This window comes from Bombyx mori, chromosome 6 (genome assembly GCF_030269925.1).
Source record: "Bombyx mori chromosome 6, ASM3026992v2".
Classification (NCBI taxonomy): domain Eukaryota; kingdom Metazoa; phylum Arthropoda; class Insecta; order Lepidoptera; family Bombycidae; genus Bombyx; species Bombyx mori.
The window spans coordinates 6,674,765-6,686,153 of NC_085112.1; the positions used below are offsets into that span (position 1 = coordinate 6,674,765).

The 11,389-nt window shown below is 33.7% G+C and overlaps 1 protein-coding gene across 1 annotated transcript in view; it reads right to left on the minus strand.

Moving 5' to 3' along the window:
* Nucleotides 1–11,361, minus strand: part of Abd-b (abdominal B) — a 107,287-nt gene extending 95,926 nt beyond the window's left edge. Inside the window, exon 1 of the mRNA XM_062668872.1 lies at nucleotides 11,212–11,361. The gene's annotated coding sequence lies outside the window, so the exon portion shown is untranslated. The remainder of the gene's footprint in view (nucleotides 1–11,211) is intronic.
* Between the last annotated feature and the right edge of the window lie 28 nt (nucleotides 11,362–11,389).

Here is an 11,389-nt window from a genome sequence, read left to right on the forward strand (position 1 = left end):
TAGTAATGAGTTGCACCTTTCCTAGCTAATCTGACAGTAATTACCTTTAGTTATAATCAATCATATTTCTCATACTTTCCCATCTTTATATAGATTTTAGACATAAATATTTGTATAAAAGGCAGTGCAGGACCGATCTTTATAGCGGGACTTATGGGAGGCCTTAGTCCATTAGTGGACGTTTGGGGGCTGATAGAATAGAAAAAGGATTACGACATTGAAGTGGCAGTGGGCAGGACACATTGCTCGCAGAACGGATGGCCGTTGAGGCCAGAAAGTTCTTGAGTGGCGACCGCGTACTGGAAGACGTAGCGTGGGTAGGCCTTCCACAAGGTGGGCCGACGACCTATTGAAGTTCGCGGGAATCCGCTGGATGTAGGCAGCGCAGGACCGGTCTTTGTGGTGAGGCTTGGTGAGGCTATGTTTTTTCTGCGACACCGTTAGCTTACTGAGTGAAAATTCCTTAGGCATTACACCGTCAATGTACATTGATGTGCATGAAGTGTACCTCATAAACAAATCTTACATTTATATCCGTTATCTGGTACCTGTAACACAAGTTCTTTACGAACTTATCACGGGACCAGTTAACGTGGCGTGATTGTTAAAAAAAAAAGACATACTGACGAGAAAAAATATACTTTATAATAATATACAAAATTTTATAATAATAAACAAATATAAACAGACAGAACTTCTTAATTAGAGTTAACGTCGGCATTTTTAACTTCAACGATCGTTTGAACTATTAAGGATTGATTGAACCAGATTCGAGGTATCAATACATAGGTAATAGCATCGGCCTAGCATTAAGAAGATACAATGCCTGAGACGGTGGTTAAGCCTTAAGACCGTGTTCTGTAACCAGGAACGGTACTTTTGGAAAATCTCAACAACCAGTCATAAAGGTCTATCCACAGAAGCGGGCTGGAAAGAAATGTTTGTAGATCCATCAGGACTGGCCGTCATGTTGTCTCAACCTTAATACACGTGGCTATGATTTAAGGACTCTTTTAATGCAATGGTATGCTCTAAGTCTCATGGTTAATTTGGAGTCCCTAACAAATTGCATAATATTGGCATTCGCGTAGAAAGTACGTAATGTATGTTAAACGATAGCTAACCACAACGCTTAATAATAATAAGTGAGAAAAGTATTGAAGGAGCTTTGTTAAATATGTTTTTTAAGGTATTTTATAACCTGGTAACTAACACTTTTAGGTCAAGTCTTATTTTAAAAATTTTATTTATATTCTTATTTTTATGAAAAATTATAATATGGAGTGAAATAAAATGAAGATTATTAATTTGAGACATTAATCAACTGAGATGAAATTAAATTAAATGAGATGAGATGATATGGGATGAAATATAATCTCAGTAAAATGGTGGTTATTTACTGAGACTTTTTCAGTGGGCTTTTTGGAGGATCCCAAGAAGCTACGTCCAGCGACTTTGTTTCATTTTCCCACATTTGTGTATTTTTACAGATATTAAACAGTTAATAAACCACCGTTATTACACATTTAAACCTGAAGAAAGACGAAATAGACAAAATAAAACAAATCACACAACTTCACTCCTCACGTTCCCGCCAAAAAATGCCTGTTAAATATGTACGAAATTCTAATTTACACCAATAAATTAACCTTTACTGAAATAATAAATGTTTCCTCTAAAGTAAAAAAAAAGATTTTTCCTTGTAACATTTTTTATGGTAAGGCTATGTATGTAGTTTAATATTAGTTTAATATGCATGTAAACAATTATGTTCTCGGTATAAAATTCACTCTTAAAATGTTTTATTAATAAATTTTGCAATTTAATAAACATTAGTCCAGTGTAAGCTGTTATTTTATTATTGAGATCGTAAACGTTTTACCCACTTAAAAATGCAATTGTAATAATTAAGATAAAGAATAATTCGCTCACATTTGCTTAAACTAGAAAAAGTATCTCATACAAATTTTACAATGTATTCGCCTGTTTTACTAAAATAGATTAGAGCAAAGAAGATAAACTGACAAAATCAGTCTCTTGTGAATTAATTACCTTCATGAGTTTCAGTATGAAATTCGCTTGAAGAGAGCCTAAATTATAGTAATGACAATTAATAAAACTGTTTGATACAGCTTTTATTTAAAACTATAATAACATCGGACTATGCACCGGCGTGAATATCATTCGATTTATAAAAGAGGTAGAACCACTTAATTTTGTGAAACCCATTCACGCGCCACCTATCCTACGGTGATGGTACTATGTCGAATAACAAGAAGCTTCCCGAAAGTATAATAACGACTGTACCAAGCTTAAAGTCAATCGGGTACACCATTTGCGATGATTGGAGGAAGGTGACGCTAGCTTACGAGCATAGAAACATTAATCTAAAATTTTTAATTAGATTACGAATGAACATTCGATATGCTGTCTGACTGTGGCCATGATGATTATAATTATTTTTGACAATTTAAGCATTACCATTTAAGCCATGACCATTTTACCATGATTACCATTTAAACCATGAAAAACGTCATTAGTACTTTCGATTAAACTTAGTTTATTGGCAATTTTTAAAATTACACTTACGTAAAATATTTATTTTAGGACAGCGCCATCTATTAGCCTGTTCTGACAACAAAGAGGTTCGATCTTGAGCTGAGGTTTTAGTGACATCTATTGAGTATATTGAGAACTATTTCACAAACAGGAGAAAACAATTTTACATTCCTGGCTTCCCAATTTATTTTTAGGTTTTCTCAAACAGTACATTTGTTTTTGTAAAGATGTCTCTAAGATAAGCACGAAGTGATATTTTTTTCAAGGCTCTCCAAAAATATCGTAAGAATAAATATTATTAAATAAAAAGAAACTATAAATTCATAAATAAATAAGTGCACAGAATTAACGGAAAGAAAAATAAGATTATTTCTGGAAGTCTTTAATGGAACAAAAAATACAGTCATAAAACGAAATGAAAAATTAGGTACTTTAAAAGTTATAATTTGGATATTGGCATTCTCATAGCAATTTCACTTGAGTTGCTAGGCAACCAAAACCCAAATTCCATTCTTACCTCAATTGGGTTCTCATTGGTTGAAATCGGCGCCATTTGCCTTAAGGGCCGCCGTTTCTCAAACCACGCCTACATACGTTGGAAAAGTAACCGCCTCACGGCCAGCCATCTTTTTCTCTCAAGCTCCGACACGGAAGGTGTGGCTATAAAAGCAACCCGACCGAATTTAATGACCTGTTCTTCCCTACAAAGAATACGAGATATATGATACATATAATTAGGGCGTATAATAAAACCTGATTTTGCGCCGGTTGTTCAACTATCATATCACGTATTGTGGGTGGCTTCTAAAATTATCCATTATCATTCTTATCTTCTTTATTTTAATATTATGCACATATCTAGATAAAATTCTACAAATTAGTTCTTTTCAAAATTATAGCTTTTAACAGCTCTAAGTCGATAAAAAAACTACCTATGAAAGTTTATTTTTATGATTAAAATATTACCTACCGGTGGCCTCGAGGCCTTTCCAGTTTCACCAGGACAAGTGAGCAGCCTATGTAAGTGTAAATGTGCCCCCGTAATTTAGACTTAATGAAAATGTCAAAAAAAAATGCTGTCTATAAGAAAAAAACTGAATGTTCTTCATAATTCACCATATTTATTTCTTAGGTTCTCAAACTCTAGGTTACAATTTTTAAATCAATGTCAAAATTCATTAATATGTATCTAAGCAGATATTTCCATGTAGAGTGCCGAATGTAATAGAATATTTTTTATAAGTTGAAAAAATTTAGTAGGTAGCTCTATACCTAAATAAAGCATAACCGCTTTCAAAAAATATGAAAGCGTTCTTTTAGATTCTACGTAGCCCACAAAATAGAAGTAACAATTTTTAAGAAATTGTTACAGTCAACAACCCCTTATCGTTCATTTGTTACAGTTTACGAGGAACAACCTGCACTTAGGGTCGTTCGCTTGATATACCAACTGATCGAAAAGTTCATAACACAGACATTCATCTACTGTCGTACGGTTGAAAAACAGTATGATCAACTATGATATTTCTTGTATTATTTTCAGCTCAATTTTCAGTTTTAATGCTTCTAGCTTACGATTATTAATTGATACTAGTCTAGTCAACTTAAATTATTAAGATCACGGACACACTGGCGTTAGCTGGTGATCGTGGTGACCGGAGCCCATAAACATTACAATATATATGCCAATAGTAATTTTGTGATATAAGAATTTTTATAATGAAATACGTATTCAAAACGTATTCACGAATGACTTCCACGATGTAAATAACATCGTGTGATAAAAATCAAACCCGCAAATTTTTTTTAGCTACTATGAAGCCACATGGGTACCATGGTAGCCAGGTACCAGATAACACCACTGTGCCTATTTCTATCGCAAATCACACACAATCATCCACCCTCAAACAACTATTTCCTGTTCTATGAGAACTAGATACTGAGACATATACACACATATATTTATTTTATTGCCCGTGTAGACAGACGAACACACAGCCCACCGGATGGTGAGTGGTTACCATCGCCCATGGACTTCAGCAATGCCAGGGGCAGAGCCAAGCCACTGCCTACCTTTAAATACTTAACTTATATACTTATATACATTTAAATATATACATATATATAAAACACCCAGACACAGTGCAAATACTATGTGCCGAAGTGGAAATCAAAGCCACGTCCCTCGACCCAACAGCTCACTATTACGCCACCTGAACAGTTTGAATTAGATCTTAAGACAACATCTAAGGTATTGTTTATTTTCCATTCTAATGATAAAACTTACAAAAATTAAAAAAATCGATTTTTCCAAATTAAAAGCTACCTGCACTAGTAGACAAACAAGAATGTATTTCTTAAACGTATTAATTAAATGTATCGTATAGAATCATCCCATCCTTGAAACTTGAAGAGTTGTTTGGTTCGCAGTATAAAACGTGCAGGTATATACATATCTACCCGTGCTCACAATATGCACTAGTTATTACTTACGAAAATTCAGTTTGTTTTATTTATTTGGACGGTGTAGTTCTACCATAATTTTACTAATAAATTTATAATATTCAACCTCGGTGTAATAATTTGTATTTAAATTTATAATTCATGCATTTATCTGATATCCCTTTTTTATTTTATTGCTTATTTGTGTGGAAGATCTCACAAGCCACCTAATGTTAAGTGGTTAGCGAAGCCCATAGATATCTACAGCGTAAATGCCGCCACCTACCTTTAGATAGGAGTTCTAAGGTCTCAGTTTGTATAGTACAACAGCTGCTCCACCCTTATAATCAAAACGCATTACTACTTCACGGCAAAAATAGGCAGGGTGGTGATACCTACCCGTGCGGACTCACAAGACGTCCTACCACCAGTAATAACATTCTACACTTACCGCTATGCAACTATAAAAAAGGGGGAACATAAAATATTAAGAAGTAGGTACTTAAAAAGCCTATCTTAGAGAAGGCAAAATCTCATTTTATTCTCTGCCAAATTTCCAACGTAACAGTAAATTAGACTCTAATGTAGTAAAAATAAATTATATTTAAAAAATGAATATCACTGAAAATATACATTCACTTAAGCCTTAATTTTTTGCTTTTCTTTTGTAGGTAGGTAAATAAAAATAAGGTTATAAATTCACTAAATTCTGTTAGAATTCACAAATGAGACCAAATTCTAATTTTCACTAGCGTACCACCCTTGGCCTATATTGAAACTGTTCGTAAATATAATCTTAAATGTACATCTAGCATTATTAGACACAGCATATCTGCACCCGCCTGTACTTTAGAGCACTCTCTCACGAGCCCAAGAGCACACATACATATGAACACACACACTCGCATATAGTCCCATAAAGTCTATAGACAAACGCTGTTAATTTCCCGCTTAGTTAACTTTACTGCGTACACTGATTGGATATTGATTAGAATCCAAGTTTCACTTCTTTAAATGCCTAGTCTTTACCGAAATAACATCGGGCAACTACAAATTTACACTCAATAGGTTTTTGTTAATGCCCGGGCACGGGTTTATTACCACTCTTGATTAAACAAAGCATGCCAATCGCTATTAATTTTTATCGAATCTTGGACAGTGGCTAGTTTATTCAATGATTTGATTGCGTGTTTCATAAGCAAAGCGTGTTGCTCGTAGATTTTTTGTTTAGCCAGCACTTAAAACTGTAACGGAGTAATTTTACAGCTTAAATGACTGTAGTATTATAAATATTAAATCAAATCACGATTTCACATGGAGACTGCTCATAATTACTGCAATTAAACATACTTAATTCGTTTTAAACTTTATTCAATTCGCATAAAATTAAATTGAATTAATTTTATCGTAGTTTTTACCTAATTTTATTATTGTTTTTTAAGTATTATAAAAATTTATGTGAATTACGTAAATATACATGTTTATTTTAACACAAACACGAAATTAAATATACACTCAGTAATAAACATTCACTTAAATTCACAAGCTTTACATTTAAAATATAATTAAACTGGATAATTACTGTAAATTTTGATTGAATGTTTTTAATTTAAAAACATATGTAATCCTGATGAAATAATGATAGCATGGAATTCAGTATATTACGTTAGGTCTATACTTTCAAATTAAGACTAGTACTTATGGTCAACAACAAACAAACTCTAGCAGATTTATAGAAAATATAATAGATTGGTGGTAAATAAATTTATTTAACACTCCAATTTAATATCGACATAATCTAAACCAAACCACTAGAGATGAGAAGCGTAACTAATTTACAACTCAACCCAGTTAACACAAAACGACCGATTATCGAAACGATCTATCAAACACATGTAAACATTCATATGTAAAACTGTTACAATAATAACAAATCGTAAACGCTACTGCGATGCTTATAAATGGTATTTATAAATTGACCTCCGGCATCGGAATTACTTTACGGCATCAATGTTGCGCAACTGTCAGGGATTTCTTGTTCCTAATCCACTACTTGGGTGTCTAGTTTTATGTTGGATGGCATAAAGTGTAATAAACTACGTGTCTCTGTGCTCACTCACGTCTGTACGGATATTTGAGCGAATTTAAACCTTATTTCTATGAACATAAGAAGGCTTCGTACAATCGTTTGTGAATGTAGCGCACGTGGGTGAATCAACGTTTGGCTGTTATGAGTTTACGGCCGATGTCATTCATTTAGCGAACCGAGTGTGATAGATGGACCCAAATAATTTACATCCTCTAAGTATTGTGTATAAAATATTCCCGTGACGGATTGATGGGTTTAGGTATTTATGTTACGATAGGATTTAACAAAACAAGACGCATAATGTAAAGCACTAAGGTACAGTATTTAGTCAGGTTGAGATTGATCACCTGGTGGGTTTTTGGTAAATAGTGACCCTACGTGATCCGGTTCATTTCTCGGCCGGATTAATATCTTTGTTGGGATTTTTGATATTCGAGATCTGAATACATTTTCGCGTGTCGTAAGTGAGTTTCTAGAAACCACATCACAGAAAAAAATGCTAGCTCGGTATAGGCTTTGATTTATGTTAACTAATTTTTTTGATACATTTTAATACGAAAAATATTGTTTAATACGAAACACTTGTTGAGACAAATTAAACAGAACATATCACTTTAAGTCAAATTTTATCAATATTTACTTTTCAATGACAACTGGTGAAGTCCCGACGGATGGTTTAGCGCATCAAATAGTCATAGTTTATTTTCCTGGTATATTTTCTCACTTTGGTTTTTGTTTGTTTAATTTAACATAAAATCTCACAGCCTACCAGGTTTCAAGTCTTAAAATACTTCTAATATTTAATTAAAAACTAGAAGAACTGCTTTAAGAAAAATCCAATCCATTATCATGCTATTTATGTGTATCACTACGCATTACTTATAGTCCACTGAATTTTCAGACTTAAGAACTCTACTTGGACAAAGCGGTGCGACACAATAACCTTCTTAATGTGGCCACTGCTAATTACTAATCCGACCCAGGTGACGAAGTAACGCCACCGATACCGAAGCATGTGTTGTCGGATCCCCTAGATCCACTCTCAGTGCTTTTAGGCTCCTCAACCACCGTACACCGTCCTCGTCGAACTCGTTGATTATGAGCTTAAGACGAAGAGTTCGATGAGTGAACTAACCCATAGACACAACCTACTGAGTTTCTCGCCGGATCTTCTTAGTGGATCTTGATTCCAATCTGGTGGTAGATTCTACGAAGCACTGCTCTTGCTAAGGCTAGTTAGCAAACTTTCAGGTTGAACCTGTGAGCTCACCTACCCATCCGGGCCTAGCTAGAATATGCCTTTAGGCTAACACGGGAAAAAAGAGACTTGGGATTCTGACATTTCCAAAATTCCTAAGTTACTACGTTATCTATACTGAGCGACGAAGAATACCGAGTGGGAACTCATTAAAAACATATATTTCTATGGCTTTAAATTAATGACATGCGTAATAAACAAAACAGTAAAAATTACTCTGAAAATGAAAAAACTAACTCTGCGTTATTAGGGTTATGTTATAATGAATTGGTACTATAATTTTTTATAGTCGAACGGGACTCAGTTCTTATGAATTCAACAGGGAACCAATTTAAATGAAGATCAATTTTTGGAAATACTACGACAGTATAGATACCTACTGCATTTTTACCAATGCTATGTATCATGAAGTACGTCTTTCTACCAATGCCAATTAGTCGTCTTAATATCTAAGTGAAAATGAATAGCTATAAGATTCATTTACATATGCGCACTGTGTAGTAAGTATCTCGAAGGTGTCTGACAAAAAACCTTGAACGTACAAAAATGAGTTGTCCGCCATAAGAAGCTTCTTAGCCACGCCCCTGGCACTAGTGATTTCTATGAAGTAACTACATGCCACCAGGTAGACCGCAGGGTCATTTGCTTCCGTAAGCGATATTATATATAAACATAGCAATGGTGGTAGCAGAGCGTGAAGGTCATTTAGTACTTAATTTTAAATGTGTTTTGGGCTTCAATCTCTACATTAAGCCACGATCGTCTACATACACAGTAAAACTTTAAAATCAAGCATGACTGCATCGCGGTAAAAACAAGCAAACTTATGTTTGCAACGCACCTACATTTATTTACCAGTAGGTATGCCTATTAAACAATGAAATTTCGTTTTAAAACAATTTCAATTATAAATATGTAGAATAAAACGAATTTATTTATAATTTGAATTGAAACCGTCGAACGTTTTTAGTTGATCCAAAAGAGCAAACAGGAAAATTGTACTGAACTGTAATTAATATTACGATTTTATAAATTACGATAAAATATGTATGATACTCAGTGCTGTTTTATTATTATCGTTCACAAATCATTTTCGCGATAAAAATGAACGTTTGGTCTGATAGTATTTGTTAAACAAAACCACCACCACAAGTAACTTGTATTAATTGATTACTCAACCTCATATAACAAAAAACTTCAAACCTCAATTTAATTGCTCAAACCAAACGCATTAAAGCCTCTTGGAAAGAATGGATAGGGTAATTGTGTCTATCGGTATCCATTCACAGTATCGCCAGCAAAAGATTAGAAATAAATAGGCATGTTCTATTAAAAACAAAACTTCTTTACACATTGAATGAATCTATTAATGCTTCTGTTATATTTTATTGCATAGGTGAACGAGCTTGCGCCTCACACACCTTGTAAATGCATCACAGCTTTGTGACTGATAGTGTTATTTTACCTAGCAATTCGGGCTCGCTTAACTATCATAGTTTGCAAAGAATGCCTCTTCTCGATTCTCTTACCCAACGTCTTCAAAATCTATGCGATGGGATGAAGAAGCGCTATTCTAGGCATAAGACACATCTCAAGCAAATACTTAGGATACATGCTGATCTTTTTACTAGGTAGTAATATAGAATAAGGAAACTCGACTAATAACAATTAATTATATATTTCTACACTTATTAAAAAAAAAATTAAAAAAAAACTGTAGTAAAACTGTCATGATACGCATTAATTGCAGTCAATAAATTAAATAACCTTGCCTGAAGCGACTCGCGCGCCATTAATCCTATGTTGAAAATCCTTTACCAATCATGAATTTATACATAGGTAGTTTCAAATTTATTCCACGAAGCACGTGTGAACGCAAAACAAACAAAGAAGCACAACTAATAACAACTATTCCTTTAAATAAATGGCTTTTAAAACCTATTGATTACATTTAACGCGTTAATTTAATTTCTTGTTTCCTGCTTATAAATAGCGTTTTCTCCATGTTTTTCTGCTGGTATTTGATTGTCTGGCATGCGCTATTATCTTCATGCATGATGTAGCATTATATAAATAATTTTCAAACAAAGAAGTCAATGAAAGAAGATATTGGAAAATTCAAATTTTGATTATTGAGTTCTTTGAATAATACTTACATACATACATAATAGATAATTTTCTCGGGAAGAAAGTGATAGCAAATTAAATAACGTTGAAAAGTATCGTTTTCATCATATTCCTAAATGAAAGGCTCAAATGAGAATTTCAAATAATCTTCCACTTCCGCAATTAGTATAAAATCAAAAAAATTTGAAATTTTAATTTTTAGAAACAAATTCATATTTAAAACGAGATTATAACACAAAGGTGCTGCAATTGAATTGAAATTCGTAAAGCTGTTAGTAAATTACCTAAATGATCCCCGCGAATGTTTTATTTTAAAAGACCGGTTTCTAGATTATATTAACTCTTCAATAATAAATCCAATAAGAATATCACTCCTATTTAAACATCTCAATCAATACCGTCATAATATTTATTACCGAAAGATTATGAAGCAAATTTACTTCATCATTCTTAATTTAGATATAACAGTTGTATACATATGTCAGTGGTTAATTAAATTGTATGAAAAAACTATATTAACTTACTAAAAATTATGTTTTTCAAATACGAACGAACAACACTAAAAGAAGAACCAATATCTCATTGTACTAAGAATTCTCAAAAAGATGTGAATATTTAAAACGAAACTACTATGGAATCCTAACAAGTATTTCCGAGGCAAAAGGGTTCCCGACGGTTTCGACACATTGTTTGCACTACAAACAAAGCGGCGGTGGACTAAACAATTATCACTTACCTGTGATACGCGATCACGGCACACCACAGGTTTATTGTCGATAAACAGGTATCATCACTTTTACTGGTGTTATAAATTAATAATGTGCACTATTTATGTGAACGCGCGGTGTGACGCGGCCAGCCGCGATGACTGCGAGCGACGTAGTGCGCGCTCTGGGCGGGCGGGGTCTATCTCG